The 12,455-nt window shown below is 45.3% G+C and overlaps 1 protein-coding gene and 1 long non-coding RNA gene across 3 annotated transcripts in view; one reads left to right on the forward strand and one right to left on the reverse strand.

Annotated features, from left to right (window-relative positions):
* The window catches only part of ZNF835 (zinc finger protein 835), a 106,299-nt gene that overhangs the window by 20,842 nt on the left and 73,002 nt on the right, over window positions 1–12,455 (reverse strand). The gene's annotated exons all lie outside the window — the stretch shown is intronic.
* The window catches only part of LOC129019708 (uncharacterized), a 111,280-nt gene that overhangs the window by 11,417 nt on the left and 87,408 nt on the right, over window positions 1–12,455 (forward strand). The window contains exons 1-2 of one of the 2 annotated variants that reach the window (XR_008495712.1): window positions 2,855–3,147; window positions 10,487–10,557. This is a non-coding gene — a long non-coding RNA (uncharacterized LOC129019708). Of the gene's footprint in view, window positions 1–2,854; window positions 3,148–10,486; window positions 10,558–12,455 lie in introns of those variants that run through there. The other variant, XR_008495711.1, reaches the window with a different exon arrangement.

Below are 12,455 nucleotides of genomic sequence, written 5' to 3' on the forward strand. Positions count from 1 at the left end.
ACTGACACGGGACCTGCTATGGTTTGAATGTCCTCCCAGATTCATGAGTTGAAACCTAATTCCTGTTGTGGTGCTGCCTTTTGGGAAGTGATTAAATTAAGAGGGTCCTGCTCTCATGTATGGATTAGCACCTTCGAAGTCTCACTCTGTCACCCAGGCTGGAGTGCAATGGTGTGATCTTGGCTCCCTGCAACCTCCGCCTCCAGGATCCAAGCGATTCTCCTGCCTCAGCTTCCCTAGTAGGTGGGATTACAGGCATGCGCCACCATGCCCGGCTAATTTTTGTATTTTCAGTAGAGACGGGGTTTCACTCTGTTGGCCAGGCTGGTCTTGAACTCCTGACCTCACGTGATCCACCCGCCTCAGCCTCCCAAAATGCTGGGATTACAGGCATGAGCCACTGCACCCAGACTTGATTTAACACCTTCTAAAAGGGTATTAATTGCCTTGCTGTCCCTCCTACCATTTGAGGAACCCTAGATGAAGCAATCTATTTGGAATGGGACTGCAGCAGACACCAAACCTGCTGCTGCCATAATCCTGGATTTCCCAGTCTCTACAATTGGGAGAAATAAATTTTTATTGTTTACAAATCACCCAGGTCACAGAATTCTGAGTTGTCAACACAAATGGATTGAAATGGTACCCATTAAACAGCACTACCTACGTCCCCCTCCCCAGGCCCTTGGAACCATCATTCTACTTTCTGTCTGTATTAATGTGGGCCCTCTGTATGTATTATAGAGGTGGGATTATACCATATTTGTCATTTTCTGACTGGTTGTTTCACTTGGTATCGTGTATCGTTAGTTCATACTGTAGCATGAGTCGGAATTCTCTTTCTTTTAAAGGCTGAGTAGGGCGGGTGCGGTGGCTCATGCCTGTAATCCCAGCACTTTGGGAGGCTGAGGCGGGTGGATCACCTGAGGTCAGGAGTTTGAGATCAGCCTGGACAACATGGTGAAACCCTGTCTCTACTAAAAAGACAAAAATTAGCCGGGCGTGGTGATGGGAGTCTGCAATTCCAGCTACTTGGGAGGCTGAGGCAGGAGAATCACTTGAACCAGGGAGGCGGAGGTTGCAGTGAGCTGAGATTGAACCATTTCAGTCCAGCCTGGGCTACAGAGCAAGACTGAAAAAAAAAAAAAAAAAAGCTGAGTAAAATTCCATTGTATATAAACATGATATTTTGTTTACCTGTTTACTTTTAATGGAGACCTGGGCTGCTTCCGCCTTTGACTATTATGATTAATGCTGCCATGAATATGTTTGTGCAAATATCTCTTCATTTCACTTTCAAATCTTTCTGGTATATACCCAGAAGTGGCATTGCTGGTCTGATGGTAATCTTACTATTAATTTATCAGGAACCATCTTCCTGTTTTCCACAGCCCCTGCATCGTGTCCTATTTCCAACACCAGTGCAGAAGGGTTCCAATTTCTCCAAACCCTGCTAACACCTGCTACATTCTGCTTAATGGATAGTAGCCATGTTAATGGGTGTTGGTGATCTCTTTTTTATTTTTGAAAGGAAAAATAAAATTGCTTTACTTCTGCCATGATGACAATTACTTAATAATAGGATGTGTGTGTCTTTTGGGCACTCCATGACTTCTCAAACTTTGGACTCAGACTAGGCCATGTCACCCTCATTTCTTCATCCTTGTTAGTTTTCATGTGACAATTGCTTTTCTTCACAGCAAGCACTGACACCCCAGCATCACGCACATGTGATGTCAGCAAAGGAAACGTGGACACAGCTAGTGTTCACACTGTGAACACCTGTAGCTTGGAGAATTACATGTGGTGTCAGATGTCAGCTATGCTGTGTTTCCCTCAAATTTAACATTACCTAGGTGCAGGGTTGCAGCTTCGAGGACAGAACAGCAGGAACAAAGTAGGAATTAGTAGGGGTAGGGGAGAGAATGGAGGAGCTGGTCTGGTTGCCTAGCAACACGCAGTGTCCTTGGAGACGAGTCACCATGGAAACAGTGGGAACAGGTAGCAGGGGAAGGGCGAGTCTGCCCCAGCCAAATGCAGCTGCAGAGAACAGGAAAGTGATGTGGGTGTCCCACAGTTCGTTTGTTTTTCTTTTAAATAACCTCCTGATTTTATATTCAGATGGCTTCCATTTATACTTTCACGTATTATTTGTATATCTCTCAGGTTAGCTTTTCCTAAAATGTAGTTCAAGGACTCCTGGGGGAATCAAGATTCTTTAAGGTGGTTCACAATTCCAAAGTATTTTGGACATTAACACCAACATTAACACTTTGGCTGGGCGCAGTGGCTCATGTCTGTAGTCCCATCACTTTGGGAGGCTGAGGCAGGCAGATCACCTGATGTCGGGAGTTCGTGACCAGCCTGACCAAGTCGGTGAAACCCCATCTCTACTAAAAATACAAAAATTAGCCGGATGTAGTGGTGGGCATCTGTAATCCCAGCTACTCAGGAGGCTGAGGCAGGAGAATCCCTTCAACCCAGGAGGTGGAGGTTGAGGTGAGCTGAGATCACGCCACTGCACTCCATCCTGAGCAACAGAACAGGACTCCATCTCAAAAAAAAAATTTGCCTTTTCTTTTTCTTTGTCTCTGTATGGTGTAATGTTGTAAGTGTTTGAATTAAGTAGTCAGTTAGAGAATCTAGCCATCTTGTAGTAACGGGGACATGAACAAGGTATGCAAAAATGTAAAACGATGCCATGTCTATTGGAGGGAGAAAGAATGGGGGAGCTGGCCTTGTTTCCAGACTGTGCTCAGCATCCCTGGAGAGGATCCACCGTGAGTTGGAGTGGAAACAGGCCGTAGAGGAGGGGCTGTTCCTCCCCAACCCCCTGCAGCTGTAGGAGTGAGAGATGGAGCAGGCAGAGTCAGAGCCCAGCAGGGATGGGGCTTTCCGAGAGAATCGCATGAAAGAGAACATGAAACAGAGATCTGAATCCGTGTAGAAGGAATTAATTTGAATGATTGAGCACAGAAGGTGACCTGGGGGTGGGAGTGAAGGTTAGTGGAAAATAGTTTATCAATGGAGTGCTGATCTTCAAGGGCCAAATGGATGGTAGCATCAAATAGTTTAATCAATGGAGCGCTGATCTTCAAGGACTGAATGGATGGTAGCATCAGGTGTGCAGAGGAAGCTACCTGCAAGGTGAGAGGTGGTGTTGGAGATGGGATACTGGGACTGGGGGGATGGAGGAATTTTGGTCGTGGTATTAACAAGCCAGATGGGAGTGGATGGCTGAGGGAGTTTAGACAATAGCCCTGGAGGACGGGAAGTTAGTATGTAGACAGTCGAGAGTGTTGGGAGGATTAGGGCTTCTCTACTCTGGCAATATTGAAAATTAGGGCTGAGAAAACTATCACAAGGGCAGAAAACCAAACACCACCTGTTCTCACTCGTAGGTGGGAGTTGATCAGTGAGAACACATGGACACAGGGTGGGGAACATCACACACCGAGGCCTGTCGGGGGGTGGGGGGCTGGGGGAGGGATAACATTAGGAAAAATACCTCATGTAAATGACGAGTTGATGGGTGCGGCAAACCAATGTGGCACACGTATACTTATGTAACAAACCTGCATGTTGTGCATATGTACCCCAGAACTTAAAGTATAATAATAATAATAATAAAAGAAAATTAGGGCTGAGAATTCTGTATGTTGTGGGGCAGGATGTTCTCTGCATCGTAGGGTATGGAGCAGCATCCCTGCCTTCTACCCAGGGGATGTCACTAGTCCCCCCTTCACTTATGTCCACCAAAGTATGTCCAGACCTTGTCACTTGTCCCTTGGGGGTGGTCACCCTGTTTCTAAATAACTCCTCCACCTGAATATTAAATCACCTGAAATGCAGATGGAGATGGTTTTGGAGAGGGTGACATTGCAAATCCGCAGACGGTAAGATGCCCAAGGAGCAGGGGACTTTTGTGAGGATGTTTGTACCAACCAGCCTTTTACTTTCTGTGTTCTGATGTTTTGATATCTGTGACTTTGATGACCCTTCAGGGACTGCCCCTCCGAGGCCTAGTCAGTCTTCAGAGCTGATAAACCACTCACCGAAGAGCTTTGCCGTTCATATGCGAACCGCCAACCCAGAGCCCACACTTAACCTCCTGCTCTATCAGGTGCTCACAATTCAGGACACTGTCCACCTGCCCTAATCACTCGGGGCCAATTGTCAGATAGCCATTGTATCCCAGAGCCACTGGAATTATCTAAACCAGCCACTCCTAAGCACACCTGCATTGACTTGCTTGTTCCTTCCCAAGAAAAATAAAATAGAGGCTCATGTCCACATTCCCCACAGCCCTCTGCCTGCCCCTCCCCATGACCCTGTAGCTCCTCATGTGGCCGTGAGTGACATGGTGTGTTCCTCTCATCGTGAATGTGAACAACCATCTTTTCAATGGCAGTCCTCTGCTGACCTGTCTCCCTATTGTGTAGAAGATTGTGTAATGGAAGTAACTATGAATTCCATTTTCTGTGAGCTCTTGAAAACCCAGAAGCATCTCCTTGTCTGTGTGTGTGTCTGTGTGTGTGTGTGCGTGCAAGTGTATGGTTGAAGGGGAGTTTGGGAGACTCTCCATGGACAGCCAAGTTGGAGTCTCAGGCCATTTTCCTTGTCCCGCATCTGCCTTATTAGGACTCTGCCCAAACCACAGATGCCCAGGCCCAAAGCAAGACAGCCTTGGATCTCTCCTCTGGGAGGGGCCAGTGTCACAGGGTAAATCCCCAAATCGGGATTCAGCCCAGGAGGCCATGTAGGCTCTTGGCTTTGCACAGGAAAGAATTCAAGAGTGGGCTGACAGAGCGAAGTGAAAGCGAGTTTATTAAGAAAGTAAAGGCATAAGGCTGGGCAGGTGTCTCATGACTGTAATCCCAGCACTTTGGGAGGCCGAGGCGGGAGGATCACCTGAGGTCAGGAGTTTGAGACCAGCCTGGCCAACATGGGGAAACCCCATCTCTACTAAAAATACACACACACACACACACACACACACACACACACACACACAAATTAGCTGGGCGTGGTGGTGGGCACCTGTAATCCCAGCTACTTGGGAGGTTAAGGCAGGAGAATCACTTGAACTCAGGAGGCGGAGGCTGCAGTGAGCTGAGAATCGCGCCACTGTACTCCAGCCCGGGTGACATAGTGGGACTCTGTCTAAAAAAAAAAAAAAAAAAAGTAAAGGAATAAAAGAGTGGCTACTCCAGAGGCAGAGCAGCCCCAAGGGCTGCTGGTTGGCTATTTTTATGATTATTTCTTGATCATGTGCTAAATAACGGGTGGGTTATTCATGAGTTTTCTGGGAAAGGAGGTGGGGAATTCCTGCAACTGGTTTCTCCCCCTTTCAGATCATACACGGTAACTTTCAGATTTTGCCAGCAGGACTCCCCTCCTTGAATGTCCAGAGACTGGATGGCGACAGGTGGTGGAGGAGTGGGCTCAGGGCCAGATGGCTTGGAGACCTCCCCTCTCTGATCCCAGTGTCCTCCTCTGTAAAATGCAGACACTGCTAGGTCTGTGTTCACAGCCAGGGCTGCTGGGGATGGCTGTGCATATTGTACTCTGCACTCAGGCAAGCATCCAGGGAGCTGAGCTGGATGTAAAATTCAGCATGAACTCTCTCCAAGTTGTGTTCATGCCGGGGCTGCAGGATTCTCATTCAGCATCCCATTAGTCTATCCAAAGTCCCATATCCTACACACTGCATCGGCACAATTGGTGAATTTGGGAAAAATCTTATTAAACAAAACAAACCCCCAAATACCAGCATACCCATTTTGAAAATATTTTGTTTTTTTTCTTCTAAATTTCAGGTGCTGCAAATGGACGTATCCAGCACCCTTGCTATCGCTAGATGGCAGTCTTGCATAATTAAAAAACTAGCTTTCATTAATTTTTTTTCACTTTTTGATTTTGAGTTGTGGGACAATACACATAACATACAATTTACCATCTTAAGTATTTTTTCCTAATATTAAACCATGAACATATGATTTTAACTATTTTTTATTTTTAGATGTGTGGTAAAAAATACATCACATAATATTTACTTTTTTTTTTTTTTGAGATGGAGTTTCACTCTTTCTCCCAGGCTGGAGTGCAGTGGTGCAATCTTGGCTCACTGCAACCTCTACCTCCCAGGCTCAAGCAATTCTCCTGCCTCAGCCTCCTGGGTAGCTGGGATTACAGGCGCCCGCCATCACACCTGGCTAATTTTTGTATTTTTAGTAGAGACAGGATCTAACCACGTTGGCCAGTCTGGTCTTGAACTCCTGACCTCAGACGATCTGTCCTCCTCGGCCTCCCAAAGTGCTGGGATTACAGACATAATATTTACCATTTTAACTATTTTGAAGTGTATAGTTCAGCGGTATTAAGTACACGCACATTGTCCTGCATTATCTCCACCATCCATCCCCCATTTTCTTTTCATTTTGCAAAACTGAAAACTCTGTACCTACTAAACAGTAACTACTCGATTCTCCTCCCCTCCTTGTCCCTAGCAACCAACACTCTACTTTCTGTTTTTACAGATTTGACTCCACAAGGTACCTCATATACTGCACCTGGAATCATACAGTATTTGTTCTTTTGTGACTGGTTTAATTAACTTATCATCAGGTCCTCAAGGTTCATCTAAGTTGTAGCATTTCTCAAAATCTTCCTTATTAAGGCTGAGAAACATTCCATTGTCTGTAGAGACTACATCTTGCTTACCCATTCATCCTTGGATGGAGATGTGGGTTGATTCCACCTTTGACTATTATGAATAATGTTGCTATGCACATGGGTGTACAAATGTCTCTTTGAGTCACTGCTTTCCTTTTTTTGGGTGGGGGAGGGGAGATGGAGTCTTGCTCTGTCACGCACGCTGGAGTGCAGTGGCGCAATCTCGGCTCACTGCAACCTCCACCTCCCGGGTTCCTGCCATTCTCCTGCCTCAGCCTCCCGAGTAGCTGGGACTACAGGTGCCCACCACCATGCCCGGCTAATTTTTGTATTTTTAGTAGAGATGGGGTTTCATCGTGTTAGCCAGGATGGTCTTGATCTCCTGACCTCATGATTTGCCTGCCTTGGCCTCCCAAAGTACTGGGATTACAGGCGTGACCCACCGCACCCGGCCCACTGCTTTCCATTTTTAAGGTCTTTATCTAGAATTAGAATTGCTGGATCACATGACAATTTAATTTTAATTTTTTTCGGAAACCTTCAGACCATTTTCCAGAATGACTGCATCATACCACATTCCCATCAGTGGTGCAGAAGAGTTCCAATTTCTCCAAATCCTGCCAATATTTCTTACATTGTGTTTTATGGATAGTAGCCATGTTAATGAAAGTGAGGTGGTTTCTTATTTGCAAAGATAATGATTTTTAAAAAATTTTCAGTCATAATTGCTTAATAATAGAATGTGTGGCCGGATGCGGTGGCTCACATCTGTAATCCCAGCACTTTGGGAGGCCCAGGTGGGCATATGATGAGGTCAGGAGATCGAGACCATCCTGGCTAGCATGGTGAAACCCCGTCTCTACTAAAAATACAAAAGAAAAAAAAATTAGCCGGGCATGGTGGCAGGCGCCTGTAGTCCCAGCTACTTGGGAGGCTGAGGCAGGAGAATGGCGTGAACCCGGGAGGTGGAGCTTGCAGTGAGCCGAGATCGCGCCACCGCACTCCAGCCTGGGGGACAGAGCAAGACTCTGTCTCAAAATAAATAAATAATAATTAATAATAATAATAATAATAGTAGAATGTCTGTGCCTGCTGGGCATTCTATACCTTCTCAAACCTTGGCATCAGACTGGACTATGCCACCCTCACTTCCTCATCCTTGTTGATTTTCACGTGTTTGATTCACAGCAAACACTGCCAACCCAGCATCACAAAGCATGATGTTAGCAAAGGAAGTGTAGAGAGATCTTAGGCTGAAACTGTGAACCCCTGGAGGTGGAGGTTCATGTGCGTCAGATGTCTAATACTGCTACGCTTCCCTAAAATTGAAAGAATCAGAGTACCTGGGCTGACAGTTGCAGCTGTGGGGATAGAGAGGCAGAAAAGCAGGAGGTGTTCATTGGAGGGGGAGAGAAGGGAAGAGCTCCCCTGGTCACCTAGCAACGCGGGGACGCCCCACAGGGGACTCTGGTGAGAACAGGCAGTGGCAGAGGGGCTATTCTGCCTCAGCCAAATGTAGCTGCAGAGACTCAGGAAAGTAATGTAGATGTAGAAATTAGAAATTAATTAATTTCTTTAATTAATAACCTCTCAGTTGTATAGTGAGACGGTCTCCACTGATTTTTTCATGTCTACCGTTTGCATAGTTTTAGGCCAGTAGTTCCCAAAATGTAGTTTAAGGACTCCTGGGGGAATCAAGACCCTTTCTGGGGGTCCATAATTCCCAACGTTTTCCTAAGAAAATTAAGAATTTACTTGCCTACCGACTTTTCAATTTATCTGCATGATGTAATACTGCAAATGTTTAAGTGGCAGATTTGAGAATCTAGCTGTCTTGTACTAAGGCGAACATTAAAGAAATTTGCAAAAAAGGCCGGGTGCAGTGGCTCACACCTGTAATCCCAGCACTTTGGGAGGCCGAGGCGGGCGGATCACAAGGTCCGGAGTTTGAGACCAGTTTGGCCAATATGGTGAAACCCTGTCTCTACTAAAAATACAAAAATTAGCCGGGCGTGGTGGCGGGCACCTGTAATCCCAGCTACTCAGGAGGCTGAGGCAGGAGAATCACTTGAACCCGGCAGGCTGAGGTTGCAGTGAGCCGAGATCTCACCACTGCACTCCAGCCTGGTGACAGAGCGAGATGCTGTCTCAAAAAAACAAAACAAAACAAACAAAACACCCCCCAGAAACAAAACCCTCAATGTATATTGAGACGGTCTCCACTGATTTTTTCATGTCTACTGTTTGCATGCTTTTAGACCAATAGTTCCCAAAATGTAGTTTAAGGACTCCTGAGGAATCAAGACCCTTTTGGGGGTCCATACTTCCCAACATTTTCCTAAGAAAATTAAGAATTTACTTGCCTATCGACTTTTCAATTTACCTGCATGATGTAATACTGCAAATGTTTGAATTAAGTGGCAGATTTGAGAATCTAGCTGTCTTGTAGTAAGGTGAACATTAAAGAAATTTGCAAACATGTAAGACAATGCTAATTTTATTACTAATTCTTTGGAAAATACTGTATAATTGCCTATAAAAATTGTGAAATGTTAATATATAATAAAATTATTATTTTTAAGTTTTAAATGTATAATTTTCTCAGCTTCAATATATAATTGTATGTAAATATAGATCATACAAAGAAAAAATTTTAGGGGTTCTCAATATATTTAAGAAATATAAAATTGACCTGAGATGAAAAACTTTAAGAATTACTTTCTTAGGTTAAGTTTTTAGATATCAGCTGGGTGGGTGGAAGGAATGTGCACACTCGGTGCTTTTCATACACGATGTCAAATTTCCATGAAGCTATCCAGTTGTTTCCGTGGCTCTAAGTTCTCATGGGAAATGTAATCCAGTTCTGTCTTGCTGTTATCAATTTTTCACGCTGCCTACCATAATGAACCCAGTGAAGAATTTCAGTGAAAGGTAGATTGAGCTATTTGTACCCGGCCTTCCAGAGAATTCCCTTTATATAGGATAAGTTTAAATTCTTTTTGGGGGGCCGGCAGGGGTGGGGGTGGCGGTGTCTGGAAAGGAAGCTCATAGGATAAATTTAACATTCTTAGATGAGAAAGTCAAATGTAGATTCCTGAGTTCACAAACCCCAACCCCAACGTTCATGATGTGGGTGATCCTGGGGAAGATATCTGTCCTTCTGAGCCCACCTCCTTCACCTAGAAATGAGCACTGGGGGTGGGGAAGGATTGGACCTGGTGCTCACCAAGACACTGTAAGAATTAAGAAATAGTAGCTAGGTGGGGGTTTTGGAGCATTTCTACCATAAATATAAAATATAATTTTATTTTAATAATGTGACAAGAGAAAGTAAAGAGAGTCATCTTCTTATTTATTATTATTATTATTTTTTGAGATGGAGTCTTGCTCTTGTTGCCCAGGCTGGAGTTCAGTGGCTTGATCTCAGCTCACTGCAACCTCCGCCTCCCAAGTTCAAGCAATTCTCCTGCCTCAGCCTCCCCAGTAGCTGGGATTACAGGCACCCACCACCAAACCTGGCTATTTTTTGTATTTTTAGTAAAGACGGGGTTTTGCCATGCTGGCCAGGCTAGTCTTGAATTCCTGACCTCAGGTGATCCACACGCCTCGGCCTCCCAAAGTGCTGGGATTACAGGTGTGAGCCACCTTGCCCGGCCGAGAATCATCTTCTTTGTGAATTTTTCCCCAAACACTGTATCGATAATCATTAAAACAAATTCCTCCTCAATGCTGTCATAAGAGGTATGCTGGTTCTCTTGTTCCCCATCCCTCATGGGGATATAACTGATTGTTTACCTGTTTCCCCCACCAGGTCATGAACTCTGAGAGTTTGAGCTGAGCCTCTAAAAGCTGTATCAATAGCACCTTGCACTGTTGAAGCAGGTAAGAGTTTTCCTTGTTACTTCTTAAGTTCAGATGGAAACCCAACATAGCAAATCCTCTGGAATGCAGCTGAAGCAGTACTAAGGCTGGGTGTGGTGGCTCATACCTGTAATCCTGTAGGGAGGCAAAGGCGGGAGGATTGCTGAAGCCCAGGAGTTCAAGACCAGCCTGGGCAACATGGCAAGACCTGGTTCTCCACAAAAAGGAAAAAAAAATGCTAAGAGGCAAGTATATAGCAATAAACTCCTACATCAAAAAAGTAGAAACATTTCAAATAAGAGATTGGGGGCAGTGGCTCAGGCCTGTAATCCTAGCACTTTTGGAGGCCGAGGTGGGTAGATTGCTTGAAACCAGGAGTTCGAGACCAGCATGGGCAACATAGTGAGACCCCGTCTCTACGAAAAATCAGAAAATTAGCCGGGCATGGTGGTGCAAGACTGTAGCCCCAGCTACTCGGGAGGCTAGGGTGGGAGGATTGATTGAGCCTTGGAGGTAGAGGTTGCAGTGAGCTGAGATTGTGCCACTGCATTCCAGCCTGGGTGACAGAGCTAGACCCTGTCTCAAAAAAAGAAAGAAAGAGAAATAAATAAATAAAGAGAGAAAGAAAGAAAAGAAAGAAAACAAACAAGGAAGGAAGGAAGAAAGAAAGAAAGAAAGAGAGAAACAAAGAAAGAGAAAGAAAGAAAGATAGACTTCAATAACCTAAGGACGCACCTCAAGAATCTAGGAAAGCGAGAACAAACCAAACCCAAAAATTAGTAGAAGAAAGTAAATAAACTGCAAAGCAGAAACAAATAAGATCGAGACTAAAAAAAAGTATATAAAAGATCAATGAAAAAAAATTGCTTTGACATCGTGGCCTTGTTGACCTTGCAGGGATGGCCCCTCGTAGTTTTAGCCAATTTCTTGAGGGATAAATAACTTGCTTGAGAGCATGCCTTTTATATACAAACCACAAATCCAGAGCCCACACCCCACCCACTCTCTAGCGGGGTGCTATAATCACCCCAGGACCAGGTATCACACCACTAAGAACAGCCCTTTTCCCCAGATCCCACTGAGGTTATCCGAAGTGACCAGCCCTAACCTTTGAACTCTGCCTCACTTCTTCCTTTCCACAGAAACTATAGCAAAGTCTTGTCCACATCCACATTTCACCCACCTCCTTCTGCCTCCTGGCAGACCCTGGCGCTTTCCCCATGGGGCTGCCTGAGCTGAGATGGGCTCTCTTCTCCTGGAAACTGAGTAACGCACTTTATTTCAATGACAGTCACTTCCTCATCTGTTGGCCTCAGCATACCTCCAATTTTCCATTACACAATAAATTGAAAATAATATAGGCCGGGTGTGGTGGCTCATGCCTGTAATCCCAGCACTTTAGGAGGCTGAGGTGGGCGGATCACCTAAGGTCAGGAGTTTGAGACCAGCCTGGCCAACATGGTAAAACCCCATCTCTACTAAAAATACAAAAATTAGCCAAGCTTCGTGGCTGGAGCCTGTAGTCCCAGCTGCTTGGGAGGCTGAGGCAGGAGAATTGCTTGAACTCAGAAGGCAGAGGTTGCAGTGAGCCGAGATCACGCTGCTGCACTCTAGCCTGGGAGACAGAGCGAGACTCCATCTCAGAAAAAAAAAAAAGAAGAAAGAAAATTGAAGCGGGCCAGCCTCTTCACACCTGTGGGTATTTCTCATCAGGTGGGACAAGAGACTGAGAAAAGAAATGACACAGAGACAAAGTACAGAGAAAGAACAGTGGGCCCAGGGGACCGGCACTCAGCATACGGAGGACCCGCACCGGCGCCAGCCCCTGAGTTCCCTCAGTATTTATTGATCATTATTTTTACTGTCTTAACAAGGGGAGTGTAGAAGGACAACAGGTGGGGAGAAGGTCAGCAGGGAAA

Source organism: Pongo pygmaeus, chromosome 20 (assembly GCF_028885625.2).
Source record: "Pongo pygmaeus isolate AG05252 chromosome 20, NHGRI_mPonPyg2-v2.0_pri, whole genome shotgun sequence".
In the NCBI taxonomy this organism is placed as follows: Eukaryota; Metazoa; Chordata; class Mammalia; order Primates; family Hominidae; genus Pongo; species Pongo pygmaeus.